The 12834-nt window shown below is 46.0% G+C and overlaps 1 protein-coding gene and 1 long non-coding RNA gene across 21 annotated transcripts in view; one reads left to right on the top strand and one right to left on the bottom strand.

The window, feature by feature from the left end:
• Window positions 1-12834, top strand: part of KIAA0232 (KIAA0232 ortholog) — an 80745-nt gene that overhangs the window by 11967 nt on the left and 55944 nt on the right. The window lies entirely within an intron of this gene.
• Window positions 2225-6962, bottom strand: LOC145543484 (uncharacterized). Its single transcript, XR_014080741.1, has 2 exons — window positions 6706-6962; window positions 2225-4187 (listed from the first exon to the last, which is right to left on the bottom strand). It is a non-coding gene; the product is annotated as an uncharacterized LOC145543484 (long non-coding RNA).

Here is a 12834-nt window from a genome sequence, read left to right as displayed (position 1 = left end):
CTTTGACTGTGTAGATCATGACAAACTGTGGAAATTTCTTAAAGATGGGAATACCAGACCACCTTACCTGTCTCCTGAGAGACCTGTATGCAGGATAAGAAGCAACAGTTAGAACCGGACATGGAACAACGGACTGGTTCAAAATTGGGAGAGGAGTACGTCAAAAGCTGTGTGCTGGCACCCTGTTTATTTAACTTGTATACAGAGTACATCATGCAAAATGCCAGGCTGGATGACTCACAAGCGGGAATCAAGATTGCCAGGAGAAATGTCAACAACCTCGGATATACAGATGATACCACTCTAATGGCAGAAAGTGAAGAGAAACTAAAGAGCCTCTTGATGAGGATGAAAGAGGAGAGTGAAAAAGCCGGCGTGAATCTCAACATTCAAAAAACTAAGATTATGTCATCTGGTCCCATAAATTCGTGGCAAACAGATGGGGAAAAAGTGGAAGCAGTGACAGATTTTATTTTCTTGGGCTCCAGAATCACTGTGGACGGTGACTTCAGCCATGAAATTAAAAGACACTTGCTCCTTGGAAGGAAAGTTATTGACAAACCTAGACAGCCGTATAGTTTTTCCAGTAGTCCTGTATGGATGTGAGAGTTGGACCCTAAAGAAGGCTGAGAGCCGAAAAATTGATGCTTTCAAACTGTGGTGCTGGAGAAGACTCTTGAAAGCCCCTTGGACTGCCAGGAGATCAAACCAGTCAATCCAGAAGAAATCAACTCTGAATATTCAAGGACTGATGCTTCAGCTCCAATATTTTGGCCACCTGATGCAAAGAGCCAGTTCATTGGAAAAGATCCTGATTTGGGGAAAGATTGAGGGTAGGAGGAGAAGGGGGCAACAGAGGATGAGATGGTTGGGTGGCATCGCTAACTCAATTAACATGAGTTTGAGCAAACTCCGGGAGATGGTGAAAGACAGGGAGGCCCAGTGTGCTACAGTCCATGGGGTCGCAGAGTCCAACATGACTTAGCAACTAAACGACAACTTATATCAGGCGAATGTTTTTGCTCTTAGATGTTATACTTTTTTCCCCCTGGATTTCATTCTCTTGTTTTCAGAAAAGCACATGTGCAAATCTAAGAACAATGTCTCAAAGCTTTTTCACTGACCACGTGATAGACACTGTCACAGGACCGAAACGTGTCTTAAGTGGAACATATGTGGGCCCTGCCTGTGCAGGCCGGCCGTACCCTTGAAAGGGCTCAGGCAGTGCCCTGCCGTCTATACGGCTGCATTGGAACAGGGCCCATCTCGCTTTCTCTCTGGCTCGGGCCTCAGGTCTCCCAGCTTCTCAAGATGCCTCCAGACCTGTGGGGACAGGGAACCGTATCCAGAAACCATGATTAAGAAAGAGATGCTGGGGGGAGGTGGGGTAAGAATCTGCCTGCCAACACAGGGGACACAGGTTTGATCCCTGGTCCAGGAAGATTGCACATGCCTTGGACCAGCTAAGCCTGTTCTCCACAATCACCTAAGCCATAGCCCTAGAGCCTCTTCTGCAACAAGAGAAGCCACTGCAGTGAGAAACCTGTGCACCGCAGCTAGAGAGGAGCCCTTGCCTCAACTTAGAGAAAGCCTGGGTGCGACAGTGAAGACCCAGCACAGCCAAATAAGATTAATAAAAAGAAGGATGTGCTAGATGCGAAGTAAAAAGGCTTGTCTGTGACTTCAAAATCGTATGCTGGCAAGGCTGCAAGTCAGATGAGGGGTGAAGGGTAATGGCGGAGAGGACACAGCTTTGGGCCTGGGCCCACAGTGACCCCGATCCTGACCCGGCACCTTGAGGGCACGCTTCAGTTTCCTAACCCATAAGATGAGGAGGTTTGCTGAACTCAGTGCCGGTTGATGCTGTGAAGGCAGGATCTGCACAACGTAGGGGCTCAAACGTTTGCGGAATGAATGAATGGGTAGAAGAATTCTTGGAGAGCCCAGGTGACTTCCTGCGTGAGGCAGCGGGTGGGGTGACAGGCAGGCCCCCCCGCCCTCCCTCTCCTGTGCCGCTTCAGCCCTCTCAGGTTTAGTCCTGGGTTCTACCACGTGATAGTTCACGTGGTGAAGAATCCGCCTGCAATGCGGGAGACCTGCCTGGGTTCGATCCCTGGGTTGGGAAGATTCCCCTGGAGAAGGGAAAGGCTATCCACTGCAGTGTTCTGGCCTGGAGAATCCCATGGACTGTATAGTCCACGGGGTCACAAAGAGTCAGACACGACCGAGCAACTCTCACTTTTACTTTCTACCACTTGGAGAAATGTTTGAACAACCCTGGATTAGGTGACCCCTCTCTGAACGTGAAGATGGCATGCTTCCCAGGCTCCCCCGTCGCCTCCCTGGACCTCTTTTACCAGGATCAAAGTTGCAGGAGAAGGAACGCAGCTGGAGTCACTCGTAGGGTGGGCCGTGCCGCAGACGTGCTGTGTGGCTTCCTAGCACAGCTGAAATAGGGCCCCCACGCCCCGGCGGCTGCGAACCACAGACGTTCCCGCTCGGTCCTGGAGTCAGCAGTCCCCTGTCGTCGGCAGGGTTGGCTCCTGGAGATTCTGCGGGAGGACCCGCTGCGTGCCCCTCTCCTAGCCTCTGGGACTTCCTTGGCACTCGGGCGTTTCTCAGTTTGCAGGCACAGCAGTCCTGTCTCTGCCTCTGTCTTCGTGTGACGCTCTTTGACTGTCTCTGCCCAGACTTCCTCCTTCTCCTGAGGACATCAGTTGCTGAAATAGGGTCTGAACAGACGTAGATTGAAAAGTGAATAGTGGTTGTAAGAGAATGAAGAGGAGTTACTAATTGAAAGTAATTACATTGCCTAGAACTTTGATTAGCGTACTCGTGTTCTTAAAACAGCGTTTCCAGAGAGTGGAATCGTGGATTCTGCCTTTTCTGCAGAGCGAACGATGTGCAAGCATGATCATTTCGTGCATGTGCTGAAATCACGTTCTCTTGGCTTTTACATTACTGGATGGCACGCTAGCACTGCTTTCTGGGTGAGGCTGCCTGTGTCCCCCCACGCTGTTTTGCACGAAGTGGAGTTACCACAAGTGGCGGCTGTCTCTGATGTTTCAGCCAAGGGGCCTGTGACTCTGATGGGGCTGTCGGTTCCTTTGTGAGTCCTTTGGTGGGCAGGTGCTCTGGAAAGCAGGTGCGGACAGTTTAGCATGCAGAGAGGGGATTCGGACGTGCCCGAGGGGGCCGCACCTGCATGCGGAAGGGAGCCGTCAGGCCGTCGGGCCGCCTGGCAGGCCCAGCCCAGCCTTGCCCCCCTCCGGAGCTCCAGCTGACCCAGGTCTGGGGCTGTGTACACATGCCAGTCAGTCACCACATGTGGGGCAGTCCTGGGAAGGGGCACAGTGTGGCCAGTTGGGTGGCATTTTTCTTAGAATATTTTTGAGTGACTTGACTTTCTGGAGAAATACAGGGTAGGGCTGTTCCGCTTTGTCTCTGACTCCACTCAGTACCCACCCACCGTCTATGTAATATGTACGTGTGTGTGTGGTGACACCCCCACTGTGTGTGTAATATGTACATGTGTATGTGTGGGGTTACACCCCCTGTGTATGTAATATATATGTGTGTGTGTGGCGACACCCCCACTGTGTGTGTAATATGCACGGGTGTGTGTGGGGCGGGTTGGATGGTGAACAGAGTGACAGTGTACATTAAGCTTTTCTTTCCCGGATTAAACACACTGACTTCCTGAAACTTAAATTATTTCATGTGTTATCTGTGCTGACCTGCTGTTTTCTTGGTGTGGTCTAGACTTCCTTGATTTTCTGCCTGTTTTCAAGTATTTATCAGTCACATAGATATCCTTGGAGAAACAGCTTCTCAAAACTTTGAAACGCTGTATAATGTGAATTAAATTCTTATCTCATTTAATCCTGCCTCTCTGTTTCCCCTGCTGATTCATCCCGCTTTGATGACCATAGGATCTCTTACATAACCTGTGGTCCAGTCGTGCTGTGTTCACGCAGGACGGAATCCCTGGAAAGCCAGACTTAGATGCAGACCAGTGCTGCTTTGGGGCCAGAAGGACCTTTCTGGGTTGTTGTGAGTCATTACGGGACGGTCAGCAGTGGTGAAGAGCTTGACTCTGGCATCAACTCAGCCTGCTTTCAAACTCCAACTCTTCCTCTTTTCTTTCTGTTTGGGGAAATTCATTTCCTCAGTTTCAGTTTCCTCATCTGTAAAAGAGGGAACGCTTAGATGGTAAGGCTTCAGTAAGCGTAAGCTGCTTCTGCTGTTGCTGGAAGAAAACCACAGCTTCTGTTATAAGGAAGAAAGGATCTTTGCTCACTCATTCTGGATGCAGGTGACTGAGCTGTATCTATGATCTTAGATGTCAAGTAGCAGGAAATGTGCTTAACCAATAAAGGATGTCTGTGGAAAACCTAGAGAGACCTCCTTCTTAGTGAGGAAGTGTGGAAACGTTTCCTGTATGATCAGGTACACGACGCAGGGCGCCCGGCTGGCGCTGCTGCCCTTCCCCACGCTCCGCAGCCCAGACCGTGTGTCAGTGGGAGCGGGATGCGGGGAACAGAGCCGTCGGCCTGTGCGGATGACGGCCGTGGAGAAGACCTAGGAGCATCTGTAACCTGCTCTCTGGGAATAAAGCTAACAGCCACAGTCCGTGTAAAAAACTTACAATTTGAACACATCCATGAAATTTTAAAGAGTTCTGACCTGTATTGGGGCTCTTTATATAAGTCATTTCACTCTGTCTTTTGAGGGAAGAAGTTACTTGGTTTTGTTTTTTAAATAAAATTTTTTTTCTTTTTTTGCTGCACCTTGTGGCACGTGGGATCTTAGTTCACCAACCAAGGATCAAAGCCACACCCCTTGTGTTGGAAGCATGCGTCTTAACCCCTGGCCCACCAAGGAAATCCCGGAGAGTTTTAATTAGTGTAAAATTCCAATCCAAAATGTATCACCTTTGTTGAGTATCACACTTTGCCGAGTACGGTATTTTAAATATATTTTTTAGGAATGTTGCACTGTTAGCCTGTCTTTAAAGTACTTCTATTTTGGGTTTTGAAAAGTATATCTGTTTCATTGATCTAAGGAGAATTACATAAGACAAGTAGTCACTTGGGCTCCAAGTATCATAGGGCCTCTCAACGTGTTCCCCAAATTCAGGAATGCCTCCGAGTACCCTTAGTAGCATTTCTGAAGCTTTCAGCACGTTTGTTAGATCAGGTACCGTGCTTCTAGCCTGCGTCTCCACCAGCCCCAGAGTGTACCCTCTGAGCGTCGTCCTTTTTCCTCCAGTGTGGATCCACTGGCCAGTTGGATTCGCTCTTGGCGGTGGTTCTGCCCTTAACATCCTGTGTTAACATCAGATGTCTGCCTTGATCCCCTAAAAAACAGCTTGGTTGTTGTGTGAAATAGAAACAGACCCGAGACCGTTTCAGTGGCTGTAGGCACCCCCACAGTGTCCAGGGGCCGGCCTTCCCGCTGTGCTTGTCGGGTGCACCGGTGGGTAGTCACAGCATGGAGGACACGGGCGTCGGCCAGTAGCCTCTACATGTATGTCATCAAAGATAATAAATGGGGACCCAGGCATGCAGGGAAAAGGGAGACTCTGGAAGTTTCCTATACCATAAAGAAAGGAGTACTGATTGATTTTACTAAATAGAATAGTACAATTTATGCAGATTATTTATAGAAAGGAGAAGGATATACCTAATAATCTCATTCCTAAATTAATCTTCAGTTTTTTTAAATTTTTTAAAATTAAATGCTGTATTAAATGATTTTTTTGCTGCACTGAGTCTCTGTGCCTGCTCTCTGGCTGCAGAGAGCGGGGTCGCCTCTCCAGTCGTGTTGTGCGGGGCTTCTCATCGCGGGGGCTCCTCCTGTTGCAAAGCACAGGCCCTGCAGCACTCGGGCTTCAGTAGCCGTGGCGCACAGACTTAACTGTCCCACAACATGTGGGATCTTCCCAGACCAGGGATCGAACCCTTGTCCCCTCCATCGGCAGGTGGGTTCTGAACCACTGGACCACCAGGGAGGTCCCAGGTTAACTTTTCAGTCCTGCGAAATTGAGGCTGGAAGGACCTGAGGTGATCTATGTCTTGCTGACAATGTGGGCCTTAGAGAAAATGTTAATTCTTTCTTGTTCGATTATATTTACCAAAGGATATTCTGAGGAACACAAAACAGGTCTTTAGCAAGTATGGAAATGCTACTTTGTTTCCTTCCTGGAGGTTTCACAGGCATGTTATTACCATATTAAAAGTTTCAAGATGTCCTAAAATTAAAAAAGAAAAAACTGCTTTTGTTTCAGCCCTGGTATTTTCCTAACTCATGCAAAAAGGAAGTAGTTCTATCACAGAAGTGATACATTTTTATGTCACCTAGAATACACCTTGGGGAAACTAGCAGGCTCTCTGTTAAACCTTGACACTATTTGTTTAAACAGCTTCCTAGGGGCTATACTATGGTTATCTTAAGAGTTGCATCTAAAAACTTGATTTAATTTTTGAAGCATGTAATTGATACAGAATGAAAATATGTACAGCAAACCTGTTCTGAGTTCTCAAATATATATCATTTTGCAAAATCAAATAGAGAATTTTATTCTGGTTCTTTAAAATTTCTGACTAGTAAGATATGAGTCAGATAATCTGTATAAAATTTTTATACCGAATTAGGTATCTCTCATTGACAGACCTAAAACATTACCCAAATATTGCTTCTTACCTAGGTTCATTTTAGAGAACTGTAATATGTATTAATATTACTTTTCATACTGTCCATGGGGTCCTTGTGGCAAGAATGCCGGAGTGGTTTGCCATTCCCTCCTCTGGTGGACCACGCTTTGTCAGAACTCTTCACTGTGACCCGTCTGTCTTGGGTGGCCCTGCATGGCATATTTCATAGTTTCGTTGAGTGCCCTTCCACGACAAGGCTATGATCCATGACAGGGGAGACTGGCATGCTGCATTCCACGGGGTCACAGAGAGTCGGACATGACTTAGTGACCGAACAATGACACTATGTATGAAGTAATACAGTGGCTTTTAATAGTAACTGCCAAAAAACTGGCTCACTATCTTACCAGTGAGTTGTAGGATTTCCGGCTATTTTTCTCCCACTCATTGAAACTCAGAAGATAGATTACTTTGTAGTTTTGAGATGAGTAGTTGAAAGCTGTAAAATTTTTGTACATAGACGTTTTGACAAGCAACAGTATCACTTTGGAAACTTAACTGTAATACACAGTGATCTACTATTTTACTTGATAGAATGTTTCATCCTTGACAGAGTAGTTTTCATTATGTTGGAACTTTTTGCATTTTCAAAAATTCGGAACATCTGCCTGTCTTTTTGTTTTGTTTTGTTTCCAAATAAAGTTGCTTCTGATACTTCCCCAGTGGTCCAGTGGTTCGGAAACCACACTCCACTGCAGGGACACAGTTGCCCTTCCTGGTCAGGGGAGATCCCTGTGAAAACAAAGCTAATAAACTCACTTTGGGGTCGTGCAAATACGCATTTCTTAGAGTAAGATCAGTTTAACTTGCTTCTAATTGAAGTTTTTAGGCTCCTAAAATTTAGTTTTTCCATCTCTTTTCCAACATTTTTTCTTAAAGCTTTCTAGAATTTCATAGTAGTAGTGAACTTTGTTTCAATTTTTGGATTTTCTTTGATAGCTGGTTTGTAATCTTTTAGACTACTCCTTCACTTCAGATACAGGTATATATATTTCCATCTCCCTTTTGATCCAGATGGCTTCATGTATGTTTTTTTATCCTGTAAACTGTATGACATGAAATTTCCCCCTTTTAGGGGAAAAAGGCATTTTTCTAAATCTCTGTAGACTTTTTTAAAGGCATAAAAACTACCATTTTACAGCCCTGCTAAAGAATTCTGACATCTAAGCTAAACACCTCATTGGTTACTGTACTGTGACAACCTGCAAATAAATTATAATCTTTGAAAAAGCAGTTCAACTTTTCAGACCAGAAGTATTAAGTGGTGAGTAGTGAATCAGCAAGTAACTGCCAGTCAGGTAAAACTTAGAAATAAAGCAGTGTTACTTGACGTAAGCAGTTCATCTCCTTAACGTTTAGCCCAGTTAAACTATAAGAACATAATGGCTGGTCTGGACTTTGATTTCTATAAGCATTTGACAACAGCATGGTCAGTAGAGGAGAATTCATCCAAGTTGGACAATTCTTCCCTTTTATTCATTCTCACCTCACACTTGATCTGTCTCATTTGTTTTGCTTTAATGGGAGTCTGTTTAGTACTTCTGATTCTTACATAGAACTGAGCACTTTCACTTATACTTTACCTTCATATAGTTGGTTCTTCCTTTTAAACATAGATATTAACCAAGGTCTGTTACATGGCAGCAGTTTATTAAGGCAATTTGCTAGTTACTTTTACTATCAGGTAGTAGTCTTTTTTATCTATAAAAACTATCCTACATTCATGAAAAAAATTCATTTTGTTTGTCCCTGGAGAATATACACGGATCATTTCTGGTCACCTGGCTAGTAAATGTGGAATTTCTTAGTCTGTTATGCAGCTCTTTCTATTTGCACAGAAGGAACTCCTGTCCTGCACTAGATTTGTTGATTGCATTATTTTGTAATGGAGCCTTACTCATTCCCTAGGTCTGGACACAGTTCTAGATGGGAAGAGACTGATTGTCCATTTCTGTATAGTTTGCTAGTTACATGGCTAAACAGGTGTGCACGGCCAGCTCTCACCCCCGATCGTGTCCTCAGTGATAGAGCTGTGTGGTAGAATCCATAGATTCTCTGTGCGTTTTCTCACCTAGCCATACATTGGCTCTGGAGCCAGCCTACCTACTAAAGAGAAGAAGCAGAACCTTGTGTTCCAAACCGGTGTACTGAGACCTGAAAGTAATAGGCAGGGATTGCGTGTATATGCTTAACTCCCTCATTATGTGAGTGCCCTCTCTGGTTTCCTGGCAGAAGTTAGTTAGGAAGTTTGTGAAAGTAGTAGAACATGAAGGGTCATAGTGTCTCAGACATCGGTCTCTTTATTCTCTTGTCTGTGTTCTTCTTTCTATTTTATACCCTTTACCCTTCCCCTTCAAAGGCTTTTTCTTTATGTGAAAATCCTATGGACACCCAAATTGAAAAATTATGAAAAGACAGTCACATGTAATGGTAGGCCTTTGATAAATACTGAGGACTTTAACAATTTTTTGATGAAACTGGTAGTGAAGAAGGACCACTTAAAAACAGAGTGAAGGCATAAATTATCCCATACTAGGTCACAGGGAGGGCGTGGGTTCAGTGGGAAGAAGTCTGTATTGTGCCTAGGACACGGTCAGCCTCCGGTAGGCAAGTGTGTGCCTGGGGCTTCCCAGGTGGCCCACCCCAACACCCCCCTCCCATGCTAGTGTATGAGTATTGTTGTATCTCCCAGGCTTTCTTCTTCACAATTCATTCCCCCTATTAGATTGGGAAGTATTTGGCTAGACACACGTTTGATCACCTGCCAAAGGCCTAACTAAGCACTTTGCCATATAGCACCTGGGCCATGTCACGGCTAGGCCCTGAAGAGCAGCCTCGTTTGGAGGGAACCCCCACCGAGGAGGCGGTTCGAGAAGCCTGTGAATGGGGGTCATTGAAGGACGAGGGTGCTGAGGACAGCGAGAGCCCTCAGTGTCGCTGGAGGGCACAGAGCGGCCTTGTGTGGAGAAGGCTGCTTAGAGGACTCGGGGCAGGACTCCGCTCCATTACCACTTAGCTGTTCTTATCTCTGCGGCGTTCATGCCTTCCAAAAACCTTTCTGAGCATCAAAATTAGTCTCTTTTGTATGGATTCTTTTTCTTTTTGCAATGTTTTAATTCATCCGTGGCTTTGAATATTCCATCTGAGTTCACCAGATGGCTGGGTTCAACATTAGACTTACAGTGTTAGACTGTAGAGTTGTTTCCTGTTGAGCCCCCTATTTGTTGCCCCTTGAAGTAACAGTAAGGACTGGGGCTGTTGACACCTGTTGCTGCCCTTCCTTCTCCTCCCTGGCACCCCCCCGCCCTCCCCCCACCCCTTGTGTAAATGAAGTGAGCCCCTGAATCTGGGTTTGGTTGATGAGGTGGGAGTGACTCGCTCCAGGAGAAGCTTTCAGAGCTCGGGTACACACGTTGGTTCAGACAGTCTTTTTTTCTCTCGCTTCTGGACTAGCAGGTTCAGGGCTGGCGGCCAGGGCCATCCTGTGTCCCAGAGTGGTTCTGCTCAGTGATTGTGCCAGGCGTCCCTGCCCGTCCAGGATGGACACGTAGCACGAGCAAGATACTGGCATTTGTGTCCATCTCCAGCGATTGGGAGTGGTTTCTGCAGCACACCCACTCTCTTGGACTAAATAACCTTCCTCCCAAATGTCGCCCTTGGCCCCCTGTCCTGTTTATTGTCAGCTTTCTTTCGTCTTTTCTTTTTGCTCTGTTCAGTTCAGTTCAGTTGCTCAGTCGTGTCCGACTCTTTGCGACCCCAGGGACTGCATCCCGGAGCCTACTCAGACTCACGTCTGTCACGTCAGTGACGCCATCCAACCGTCTCATCCTCTGCCGTCCCCTTCTCCTCCCACCTTCAATCTTTCCCAGCATTAGGGTCTTTCCCAGTGAGTCGGTTCTTTGCATCAGGTGGCCAAAGTAGTGGAGCTTCAGCTTCAGCATCAGTCCTTCCAATGATTATTCAGGACTGATTCCTTTAGGATGGACTGGTTGGATCTCCTTGCAGTCCAAGGGACTCTCAAGAGTCTTCTCCAACACCACTGTTCACTGCATCTCTTCTTACCATTCTCTACAGTCTGGCTTTGTTGTTCCATAATTATAATTGTGTGAATATGTTCTGCTGTAATGAAATCTGACTTGTTGAGACGTTTGCGGCCTCTCAGACTTAAGGGTGAAGCTTTGCCAGTTCCCTCACAGTTCCTCTGGGGCGCAAGTAGGCACCCCATCTTCTGGTACGAGGAGGAGTGTCTGAAGTTTGCAGGTACATAAGGATGGGCGTGGGAACTCTTGAAAAAAGAGCTGATGGTTCTCATTTAGCCCAGCACAGTCCTCTGCTGGGGAGTGTCAAAGCCAGCCTTGTCCCATAGAACTTCTGTGATGAGAGAAATGTCCTGTGTTTCATATTTGCACGGTTATAAGAGCACTTGAAGTGTGGCTGAGGAACTGATTTTTGAATTTAAATAGCTAGTGTGACTAGGGGCCACTGTACTAGACAAAGTAGTAAGGCTGTGGAGCAACACTGGGATGACATAATGTTAGGTGAAAAATGCAGGATATGGAAGTATATGTTCGTATTTAATAAGTAGAAGTAATTGAAAGCTTGTAAGTTGTAAGTGAAAATAGTCACACAAACACTGACAATCATACCAGAATACTAACAGTGAACTATACTAGAGTGGAGAAATTGTATATGTCTGCCCTTCTGCTTCCATATTTTAAAAAATCCTTTAAAAAACCTTTATAGTAAAAATATGTATTATAAACTTGTGCATAAAGAAAAGGGCTTGGAGACTAAAACAACGGTTCAGCAAGTGAATATTTGCTTGAGCAGAGCTGAGCAAGATTTACCCTTTGCCCAAAGAAGCCAGATTTACGGCTGTTTACGATCTGGTGCTCTTTGTGATCGGCCGTGCTGTGACACAGGTAAATTGAGAAGACAGCCCCCAAGTAACACGTATGTTCTATGACAGAAAGAGAGTGTGCTTTTTGAAATAATTTTTATGAGTTTTTGAGCAAACCTAAAAATATGCATATCACCAAAAAAGAAGGGGGGGAAGTACCTTAGTATGTTTTAGTTTCTGCCACTAAGGAAACGGAGCGACAGAGAGTGTCGCCTGCTGCTGCTGCTAAGACGCTTCAGTCGTGTCCGACTCTGTGCGACCCCATAGACGGCAGCCCACCAGGCCCTGCCATCCCTGGGATTCTCCAGGCAGGAACACTGGAGTGGGTTGCCATTTCCTTCTTCAATGCATGAAAGTGAAAAGTGAAATTGAAGTCGCTTAGTTGTGTCCGACTGTTCACGACCCCAGGGACTGCAGCCTACCAGGCTCCTCCGTCCATGGGATTTTCCAGGCGAGAGGACTGGAGTGGGGTGCCGTTGCCTTCTCCGGAGTGTCTCCTGTGGCTGTTTAAGAACACTGATGGGCGCTGTCATTTGAATTGTTTTCATTACTGTTTGTGGTGGTGCAAAGAGTATAAGAGGGCAATATGTTTCTTACAACATTGTTACATAGGGGATGAAATTTTGAAAGGTCAATGGACTTCTTCAGAACCACCCCCTCAGCACCCCCAGTCCTGCAGAAAAAAAAAAAAAGCTTCATCATTAAATTACTCATTTGAAGATTGTGGCATTACCATGTTTTGTCTGGCAATTTGTTGGAAAAGTTCTTATGTAATGATTTACGTACTTACATGTGTTTTCTGCTAGATAGAGAAGTCATTTGGGACTAATTATATCACTCTGAAAACATGTGGACTAGATAATTAAAGAATTAAACGCTTTCATTTTGAGAATTCAGTTTGTTGTTCTGGTTCCCGAGCTGATCGTAGGTGTCACAGGCCCCAGGGCCCTGACTGCTGGAGACTGAGGGTGACGCGGGGTTTCTTGTGTGGGGGCGGGGGTGGCGTGGGAGTGAGCGAGGCTTGACGGACGCTGCCCACCCCTCCACTGGACTCACATGAATAACTTGGCCTGGAGGCTCTCGTCAACCCCCAAGTCTTTCTCCCAGCACTATTTTTAATTCTAGAGCCCTTGAAACACGTGGAAACGGTACAGTAGGCCGCACAAGGAAAGGGGTGTGTGCTGAGCGCCTGCGTCTGTATTGCTGGGGACAGCGTGG

Source organism: Giraffa tippelskirchi, chromosome 1 (genome assembly GCF_054371585.1).
Source record: "Giraffa tippelskirchi isolate mGirTip1 chromosome 1, T2T-mGirTip1v1.2.pri, whole genome shotgun sequence".
Lineage (NCBI taxonomy): Eukaryota > Metazoa > Chordata > Mammalia > Artiodactyla > Giraffidae > Giraffa > Giraffa tippelskirchi.
The sequence above is the reverse complement of the archived record's forward strand: the minus strand, read 5'-3'. Positions and strand labels throughout refer to the sequence as shown.